Source organism: Lepus europaeus, chromosome 15 (genome assembly GCF_033115175.1).
Source record: "Lepus europaeus isolate LE1 chromosome 15, mLepTim1.pri, whole genome shotgun sequence".
NCBI lineage: Eukaryota > Metazoa > Chordata > Mammalia > Lagomorpha > Leporidae > Lepus > Lepus europaeus.
The window spans coordinates 15,242,736-15,252,858 of NC_084841.1; positions in this window are offsets into that span (position 1 = coordinate 15,242,736).

Here is a 10,123-nt window from a genome sequence, read left to right on the forward strand (position 1 = left end):
GAGATAGAAATGCTGAAGATTCTGATGCAATCATTACACAATGTCTGCATGTTTTACATGATCACAACATTCCCTGTTAGTATGGATAGTTACTTCGTGTTAATTAAAAGGTAAAGTAAAATAAAAACCTTGCTTTCCACAAGGTCAGATAGTAAAGCTTCAAACTGTGATTAGCTTTTCTTTTTTCTCTGCAGAACAGACAACATTAGATGGCAAATCTCTCGTCGCCCAGTGAGATCACTAGCTTTCTGAAGAGTTGGAACTTTGGGAAAATATTGCAACTAAAGGAGAGCAGAGTTATGCGATAGGACATCAAAAAAGATGTAAAAGGCTGCTTGAAACAACTCGTTTCAAAACATGAGAGGTCTGTGGGACTGTGCTGCTGGCTTGAAGAATTGCTTGAGGAAAAGTGTGGCGATGAAAAACTGTGTTCTCTGCTCCCTTAGTTCTTTCTTCAAGGAAGTCTCATCGAGTTTAAAACTGAAGCAAAGCCATTCTTACCAGAGGTTTCAATCGGGAGTATGTCACAGGCGCTGGGATGCAGTCCCCTGTTCCCACCATCCTTTTATGAGTGACACCGATTCTGAGACACGGAGGCTGTGCAGTGCTGTATCAAAAGGCTTCAACTGTCAATACACTTGCAGTGAATGATTCAACCTTATCTGCTATATCGCAACCTCAGAATACTGCAATGAAATATATGATCACACATGAATAAACAATTATTTGCACAGTAGAATGCTATTGTTCCTGTTATTAGTCATTCTATATAAAACTATCTTGATTGTCACTGAGCTATTTATATAACAACACACACAGTTCAAGTGTTAGTGTAGCATAATAAATAATTTTTGGACAGTGCTAACATTAAAGTTATGGACTGCAGGCCAGGAGTCACAAGATTTTGGGGTCTGATGTTTAAGTAGAAAATCAATGTTTTTTGTTGCCTTCCTTTTGTTTTGTCTCATTTTAAAACGGGTTGTACTTAAGAAAATGGATCTTTTCCTGCTAAAGAAGGAATTAAACTATTCCAAAATTCAAGAAAGTTCAGAGAGGATGCTAAACAGAAACAGAGTAAATAGGAGTTCTGGAGGAGAGGCACAGTGAAAGGTATATCCACAGTAAAAGCGAACCACGCATTTTCCAGGACATAAGGTTTAAATGCCTATATGTATCTGCTAAGAGTGCTAATAAAAGTGTACTACTCAAGAAGGCACTGAACATTTTCAGTGAATGAGGTATAAAACCCTGACATTTAATGGAAGTGGCCTTTCTGATGGAGATTGCTTTTGGGCAAGAACATCAGAGGGTACACCACAAGCCAAAAGTTATTGGACAAAAGGACCAAAAAGAGAAAACACAGCTCTACTACCACTGTATAAAGTTTATATAATGATTTTATTCAGAGATTGAATTTACTGAGTCTCTGTACTAGGGGCTTGAAAGTTAAAAATTAAATCTGCTTTCTGTGTTAACTTATATAGGGCTACTTTGTTCTCTGTGTGTTAACCACCTCTACACAGTTCTCATTTTATGCTATTATTTCAGTAGTTGTTGGTTGTCATCATATACACCTGATTCATCTATTCAGTGAATACTCATTGAGCATTTATTGAATATTCACTTGGAAGCCAGAATCATGTTAAATTCTATAGACATTTATCATTTTAATTAAGATTCTAGTACAAAGAAGAGGGAAAAGGTAATCAGTGTCCTTAAGGAAATGTGCCTTGAAAACATTTTTTTTGTCATAGTGATTCATTTATTCATAGTATCTGAGAAATCCTGTTTCAGAGTAGTAAAAGTGCTTTCTCTCAATTCAGATGTCAATAATGTAACTAAACTCCAGCAGCAGGCAGAGTAAAATCCATGAATGGACTCTTAATACATTTTAAATTCTTAAATGAATGCTGTGTCATCATTTTAATAAGACATTTCTAATGTCTTCCCTTCTTTGTATAGTGCGAACATCCAAAACAGAAGCAAAACACTGCCACAGTCTAATGGGAGTAAAACATTTCCTTTTTAACTAGATTTGCAGTTATAAGTGCAAGAAAAATATACCATTCTCTGATATGTAAATTGACCCCTTTCCCCCTAGTTGAAACACTGAAATGTAGCAGAATCTAAGCACACATGGTCAGTTTTTCCTGTACAGTGTAGGGGATTTGGTAAGATGAAATATTACTTAATAGGATAAAATGAAAATAAGTTCTTGATGTTTAAACAGAGATCAGCTAAACTGTGGTTAAACCAAGTGCACCAAACAAGAGAGACAATGACAAGCTCAGGGCCAGCACTGTGGCACAGTGGGTTAAAGCCCTGGCCTGCAGTACTGGAATCCAGTATAGGTGCAAGTCCCAGTTACCCTCTTCCGATCCTGCACCCTGCTAATCCAGCACCGATTCCAGCTTCTTCCCGGAACATCAAGAATACTAGTATTTTAGGCTATGCACTCCCTTGAGTGACAGCTCAGTCTGCTTTTTCTGAGAATTCAGATAAAGATGTGGCCAATCAGGCACCGAGAGCAGCTGCACTATGGATTTTCTAAAAATAGTGCAGTCTGGGAAAGAAGCAGAGGATGGCCCAAGTCCTTGGGCCCCTGCACCCACATGGGAGACCTGGAAGAGCTTCTGGCTCCTGGCTCTGGGATCGGTCCACGCCAGCCATTTTGGCTATCTGGGGAGTGAACCAGCAGATGGAAGACCTCTCTCTCTGTCTCTACCTTTATCTGTAACTCTGTCTTTCAAATATATTAAATAAATCTTAAAAAAGAATAAAAAGTGGCAAACTTATCAAAACAGGAGTTTTATTGGTATCATTGTTTTCTATATAGTCTTCTGCATAAAAAATAGGACAGGTAAAGTTATGAAAATTACTGATCATTATGGTATATTTGTCATATGAGAAGAACTTCCAGACAAAAGGAAATAAAGTAGCCTTCAACAAACTATTTACAGAAACTACTTCATGGATCAGTCACAGACATTTCTCTTTACTACATAGAAATTTGACACATTCCTAATTGAAAGAGTGTAGGTAATGGATTTGTTTGAAACTCACTATATGATTCACTTGGAAATATTTCTGTCATCTTGGAACCATGGATCCTAGTTGATTTGCTATTTTGGAGCGACAAAACCATCCTGTACCTCTTGCTTTTAAATGAAGTTCCTATAATCCATGCCTGATTAGCACTTTTTTTTTTTTTACTAGATCAAGAGAATAGAAGTAATTTAGAAGCAAATGCACCTTGAAAACTGAATACATAGAATTCTAAATAGGTTGTTGGACAATGTGGTTAAGTTCAGTAAGTTGTTGGCAGAACAACTGGTTTTGGAATCAATATTATGAATATGAACTATCTGATTAATCTTTTTCACATTAAGCTCATCCAGTTGGAAAAGATCAATTTCAATGTTCTGCAAAACTGAGCATTACTTTGAAAATCTTGAACACATATTTTCTTTCCTTCTAAATTTTAGTGTACCATTTGTTGTTTTATATTTGATATTCTGTAAAATAAAATTAAAACATCTTTAACCATCTGGTAGTTTTGTGGCTAATTTAACAGATATCCACTTGTGGCAGTTTATTTCAATGTAGTTCCAATTAAACACTGATTTTTAAGTATTGGAATTCCATTTTGAAATACTATTGTGTTGCCATTGTGTATCCCTAATTGTCCATAAGCTTAACTGTAATTGAGGTAATTACGGGCAACAAAAACTCAATCTGGGACTCTTGCTCATTACAAAACTGCTGTTGCCTACATGTGGTGGGTATAAAATGCTTTCTAGTTGTTAGAACCAATGCAATATTTACGGGGATTACACAGATTTTCTAACCTTTTTTACTAACTTTAAATGTGCCTTTTAACTGTCAAAAGAAGCTACCACAGCCCCTTGTCAGTTCTGATAGAGTATGAGATCTGAGGCCACCTAGGAGATCTAGTGAGTCCATTTATAAGGAACAGACAACAAATTCACCATAACATGTTCGATCATATCTAGACTACTGCGAGAAAAAAAAAAAAAACTTTCTGGAATGACAGGGGCATATAATTGCCCTAATTAATAAGAAGGGAATGATTTAAATAAACATTTAATTTTGAATTTTTCTAGCAATCTACCACTTGAAAGAGCAGAACATAACATATTTGGTAACTATGACCCCAAACAAGGTAGAAATGAAAATTTTCTAGTAGTATTAGGAATGGAATAACTATATCTAGCAGCATGAATATGGACTTGATATTGAAATCACACTGCATATTCCTTATGGAAAGTAGAGCTATGAAAAATAGTTATTCAAACTCATTATTGTAGATTAGAAAATAGAAACGCTAGAAAGTTTAATCATCTTCATATATTGGACTTCCTAGTAGGTGAAACTAGTATTTGATGCAGATAAATAAAAATTCAATAATTCATTGTATTTCTATTACTATGCACAAATTTCTTTGAGATATCCACATGTAAGGGACACAGGAAGTAGTCATATAATTTCATACTAGTGTTCTTTCATTTTTGTCATATATATAATTTTTTCTTCATAAATGCACCATGATATGTATAATAAATTCCTCTGCAGATTTTTATTACCTAAGAAGCATTTGTTCTAAAATATTTCCTACTATCATTAGCCTGTAAAATTCTAAGTAAAACATATTTTTATTTGATAGAATACGAATTAATATTTAAATGTTTGTCTTTGCTTTATTGGAAACTTTGTGTTAAAATTGTGGAAATATAGTTCTTTATTAGATTCTAGTCAATCCGTAAGAAATTATTACCCAATATATAATGTTCTATTTCTAGAGTTAAATATCAATTGAGTACTAGAACATTTAATTCAAGAATTACACAAGATTGTTTTAAAACATATGTAATCATTATATCAGAAGTTATTATCTATTTTGGAAATAGTGACGTGTTTGAAATTTCTAAGTAAATATTTGTACTAATGTGGAGGCATGTGTGGGTGTTTGTGTGTGATCTGGTTTGACCACTCCATTCAAAACTTTTGTTGATATTTAACTGTCACGGGGACGGTCCTTGGGTTGTGGGACATCTAAAACATAATTTGGTCACAAGGTGTCCACCCTTGGGGATAGCGTAATTAATTATCACAGCAGTGGATTAGTTATTGAGTGGCTTTGTGACAAACGCAGCTTTTCTCACACGCTTTCTTGCCATGTTATAATGTAGAAGAAGGTCCTTTCCAGACTCTAGCACCTGGATATTGGATTCCAAAACTGTGGGAAATAAATTTATTTTCTTTATAAAGAATCCAGTCTTTGATATTCTATCATAGCAGCAGAAAATGAATTGAGACAAAGTCCAAGAGCATAGCAATCCAATGACTATTATGACCTCTATCTACAAACAATAGTTATAGATGGAAAATTATCTATGATCTTTTTAAACAAATGAAATAGTCTGAATCCAAGAAGAAAAAAAATTCATGAAATAATTGTGCACAATATATATATGCAATTGAATTAGAAATCAGATTATCTGGGATTCTTATCTCATTTGTTCTTTCTGGGTAGCTAAAAATAGAAAAGAAGTAGAAAACTAGCACGATCTTTCTTTGAATATTAATTTACCACACAATCATTAAAATGCTATTGCAGAAAATGAAAGACAATTGATAAGCAATGTGACTTAAATAGTTGAGAGGGAGCATCCTACTTGTGAATTAATTAAATAAGAAAGTTATTAAAGTTTTAAACTAAATGGCAACTAATTTTTAAACTAATGTTAACTAAGTTTTAAACTAATGACAACTAAAACTGTCATTAATAAAACTCATTGTAACTGAATTTCTAAACACATTAAAGTTTTATAAAGAAATTTTGATATTTAATAAATTAGCTTAGCAAGATTCCTGGATATGAGATCTGTATAAAAATCAATCATTTTTTACACTTGATCTTAGCCAAAAGGCCGAGAAGCGATAATCATTTTTTTTACATACCAGCAATAGTGATAAAACAAAAAACACAAATAAGAGACATCATTTATAGTGATAATTCAAATTTTAAGAAAAAATGTCTAATAAAAATGGAAAATATACCAAAATAAAACTTTATTTATAGAATTAAAGTATTTGAATAAAAAAAGAAATTCCTCAAGTTCATGGTTTGCAAAATTGATACTTAAAAACAAAAAATATTATATTTTTCAAAGAAATGTATTCAACACAATTTTCATCAAAATACGAGCAGGCTTTGATTGAAACTCAAAGCCTAATTCTAAACACAAAAATATGTAAAGGGCCCTGAGCAGCCATGGCAAACTTCAGGAACAAAGCAGACCATGAGGTCATATCCAGGTTTATTATATAGTCACTTAAGGCTCTTGCTGTTGGTAATAGACTAAAATACTGAACAGTGGGATAGAATAGGGTTTCCTTTAACACACTTATCCAATTACCTCATTTATAAAAACAGTACCATAAGAAAAGGATAGAACTGTCAATGAATTTTGCTGCATTATTGAAAATCTGTGTAAAAACCAATACTGGCTGATAATATATCCACCCATAATATTAAATTCTAGATATGTTTAACATAAATATCAAACTGAAATGCACATCTTTAAAGGAAAACATTGTCATTTTGTGATAGACAAATACATTGAAAATATTACATGAAAAGCATTTCCTAATAGAAAAAATACAAATAAGTCAGATTACATTAAAAATATAAAATGATGATGATGATGATATTGCTAGTAAAAATGTAAGATACAGAATTGAAGACAATTTTACAATATTTTTGTATCCAAAATATATAAAGAATATGAATAAACCATTTAAGCAAACTAAAATAAATCCCGTGGAAACTGAGCAAAACTTTGAACAGATAATACATAAAAGAGGAAGGAAAGAGGACAAGCAAACTTATGAAAAACACTTGACCTCACTTGTCACCAGAGATATAAAAACTATGCCTTAGATACAATTAACTTATTTCCTCCCTAGAATGATTAAAACATAAAAGAAGGGAAACACCAAGTATTGGCAAGGAAATAGAAATACTGGAATTATCATAGTGTTGTAGTTGGAGTATAAATTGGTTTATACATTCTATACACATGATAACATATGAAAGAAAATTAGATCCTTCTTAATGCTCTTTGGTAATATTTACAAATACACACACACACACACACCCCTACTAATTCTATCCCAAATTTATAACTAGCAGAATTAACTGAAGATTGTGACAAAATAATATTCCGCAGTATTGCAATAGCCTTAAAATCAAAACTATTCATATTCCAACAAATGTAGATTGAAAATACAAATTGTAGCATATTCAAAAAAGTGGTAGTATAGTATTATATATGCATGATCTCCAACTGTATAATTAAAATGATGAATCCTTCAAGCACAGTATTATTCAAGCAAATAATAATGAGTATCAATAATTATGTGCACCTCAACTCAATTTATATGCAATACACAGGCAAGACTAATCTATGCTGATAGAAGTGAGAACAATGCTTAGCTTTGAGAAGGACTAGTGATTGGAAAAGAAATCATGGAAGAATTTTTGAAATGCTGATAAATCTGTCTACTGATCTTGAATACACGAATGTGTTCAATTTTTAAAAATTCATTCAATTGTCAACTATAACATGCAGTTTTCTGGGTGCAAATTATAATTCAACAGCAAGTATATAAAATTATTAATGTATGTCTAGATGAATTCTCTAATTAATGTTTTAAACAGATGTTATAACTTAGTTGTTATGAGTAAAAATACTCTATGTCCGTGAACCAACAGATAATAGACAGAAAATGAGAATTTGAATAATGTAATGATTTCATATCAAGGTACATTTAAAGCACAACATTTTCTCTCATTTTCCTCTGAAAATTTATTTTGAGTTTTTTGTTTGTTTTTGAAATGACTTCTTGTCTCACAATTACTGTTTTTTAAATGTTCAAGGTTTAAAGTTTGGTTGTATCTCAAAAATCAAGGAAATGTCACAGTGTATGCTTCGTGCTTATAGAGAAACCAGCATTTACTTGGTCTCTGCAAAGTATGTGATAATTTTATGCTGCTTGCAAGCTATTCAAACTGCCACATTATATATGATTATATATTCTGAAGAAGACCTGAAACTCTTGGGTTAGAGAAATAGGACTTCGTTACTCATGGCACAGCAAGAAGACGCCTCCTGTTTGCATTGACCCATCTCATCTTCCATTCCTGTGGCAGGCAATGCGGAGTGGCCCTGTGGATGCTGTGCACAAAGTGAGTTTATATCATAATCAAGGGACCCCCGAATACTAAAGGATCTGCCAGCAAATGCACTCTTAACTTTGACTTCAAGGGAGGTTTTGTCTTTATTATAATGGAAGCAAACGCCTGCTTCTGCTCTGGACACAATCATTATCTCAGTCTTCATAGGCTGATCCTTAAAGAAAGGTCCTTGAAAAGAATGTTAGGAATGAAGTACAATCAGTATGTTAGGAATGTTAGGAATAAAATACAACTTTCTGAAAGTTGAGCAGAAATGCAGTAGACACAGGGAAAATGATTTTCCAACACATATTCCTGAAATGAAAATGAAATACCACTGGGTTTTACCAAATAGTCTAGAAATATGAATACAAGTATTACACAAACTCTATCAAAGAACAACAATCTAGATTTCTTACTGAAGTAGGCAGGCATACAGGCTACAATCAATTAGGTTTGTGAGCTGGAAGACCACACCTTTGCCACACCCCCGTGTGACCACATCCCCCTACCTGGCCACACCTGGGTGCCCACCAGCTAATCAGGTTAATTAACCACTCCCCTTTGGAAGTGGGTTAAAAGCCTGGGACACAGTGTGCCCCTCTCTTATTTTCCCTGGCTTCTTGCCAGGAGGGGGCTGGCTGCAGCCCTGCGCCTCCAGGGCATGTGGCCTTCTAGCTACTCACCCTAGGCTTCCTGGCCTAGATGCTCCTCCAAATGGCTGGTTCCTGGTACTCGGTGTGAACCCAGATTTACCCCTCTCTCTTAGATAAAGCTCTCATTCTCCTATGTATCTTTCGCACTAAATAAAAGCCTAAAATGTACCATGCTGCCTCATTTATTTATGCCAGTATTTAGAATTCTTCTCTAAATATTAGGTAAGAACTCTCTTGGGGTTATTAATATTGGGGATTCATTAAAAAGCATATGATGATATCATATGTCACCCCAAATTCTGGTAACATATGTGGCATCCCAGACTCGACCTCTGGGGAACTTTAAGGGACCACATTTTGATACATATTTCAGGGGGTCATTTCCAATATCAGTGGGAAGAATTCAATTTTATACACTCCAGTCACCTGTGGTGGTTTCTTTTACATGGAATGTTTCTGATGGACTTACCATCCAGGAAAAGTCTTGCTTTATGCCTGTTTCAGCACAATATTAGTGGCTCTAATCTTTCTACAAAGTATTCAGTTTGATTTCTTAGCTCTAGTACCCTTATGTAGGAGACACATCCACATGTACTTGATCAACATGTTAATCCAGATGACTTCTTCCATAGGTGGTCGCCTGTTAAGATACTCACATGAATCCAATAAAGACCATGATTCAATCCTTGGAAGTTGTTGTATATGTGAAAGGTTTATTAGTTCCTTTGGATGATACAATGGTTTGCCTATTTTGCTTTTCCCTTTAAAACTGATTAATCCATCTTAGGGTGGCATATACTATATCCAAGATCTCTGATTGAATGCAAATCATTTAGTGTTTTTAGTGCTGTCGACTATCAAGTATTTTAGAAATATTGAGCCATTTCATTAGAGAAATGAATTCTATTTACTTATGACAAATTTGAAGATGAATCTCCCATTGAGTCAGAAGTTTAGGTGCAGCAAAAGGCGGGGCCGTCCTGGTTCCTGATGTTTGCAGTTTTGCTTGCAGAGTTGATCAAGGTCCAGACATTTGGCATAGTCCATGGTCAAAATCACATTTTAACTTCTCAGGAGAAATTTATGATGCTCATAGAGAAACTATTTTTGAAAGTGAATATCAGACTGCTGGATCATTACTTTCCTTTAAATGAAAAATTGTGTAGTCACACAATAACAAATTAGTAATTGCTGTTCAGCATTAGGA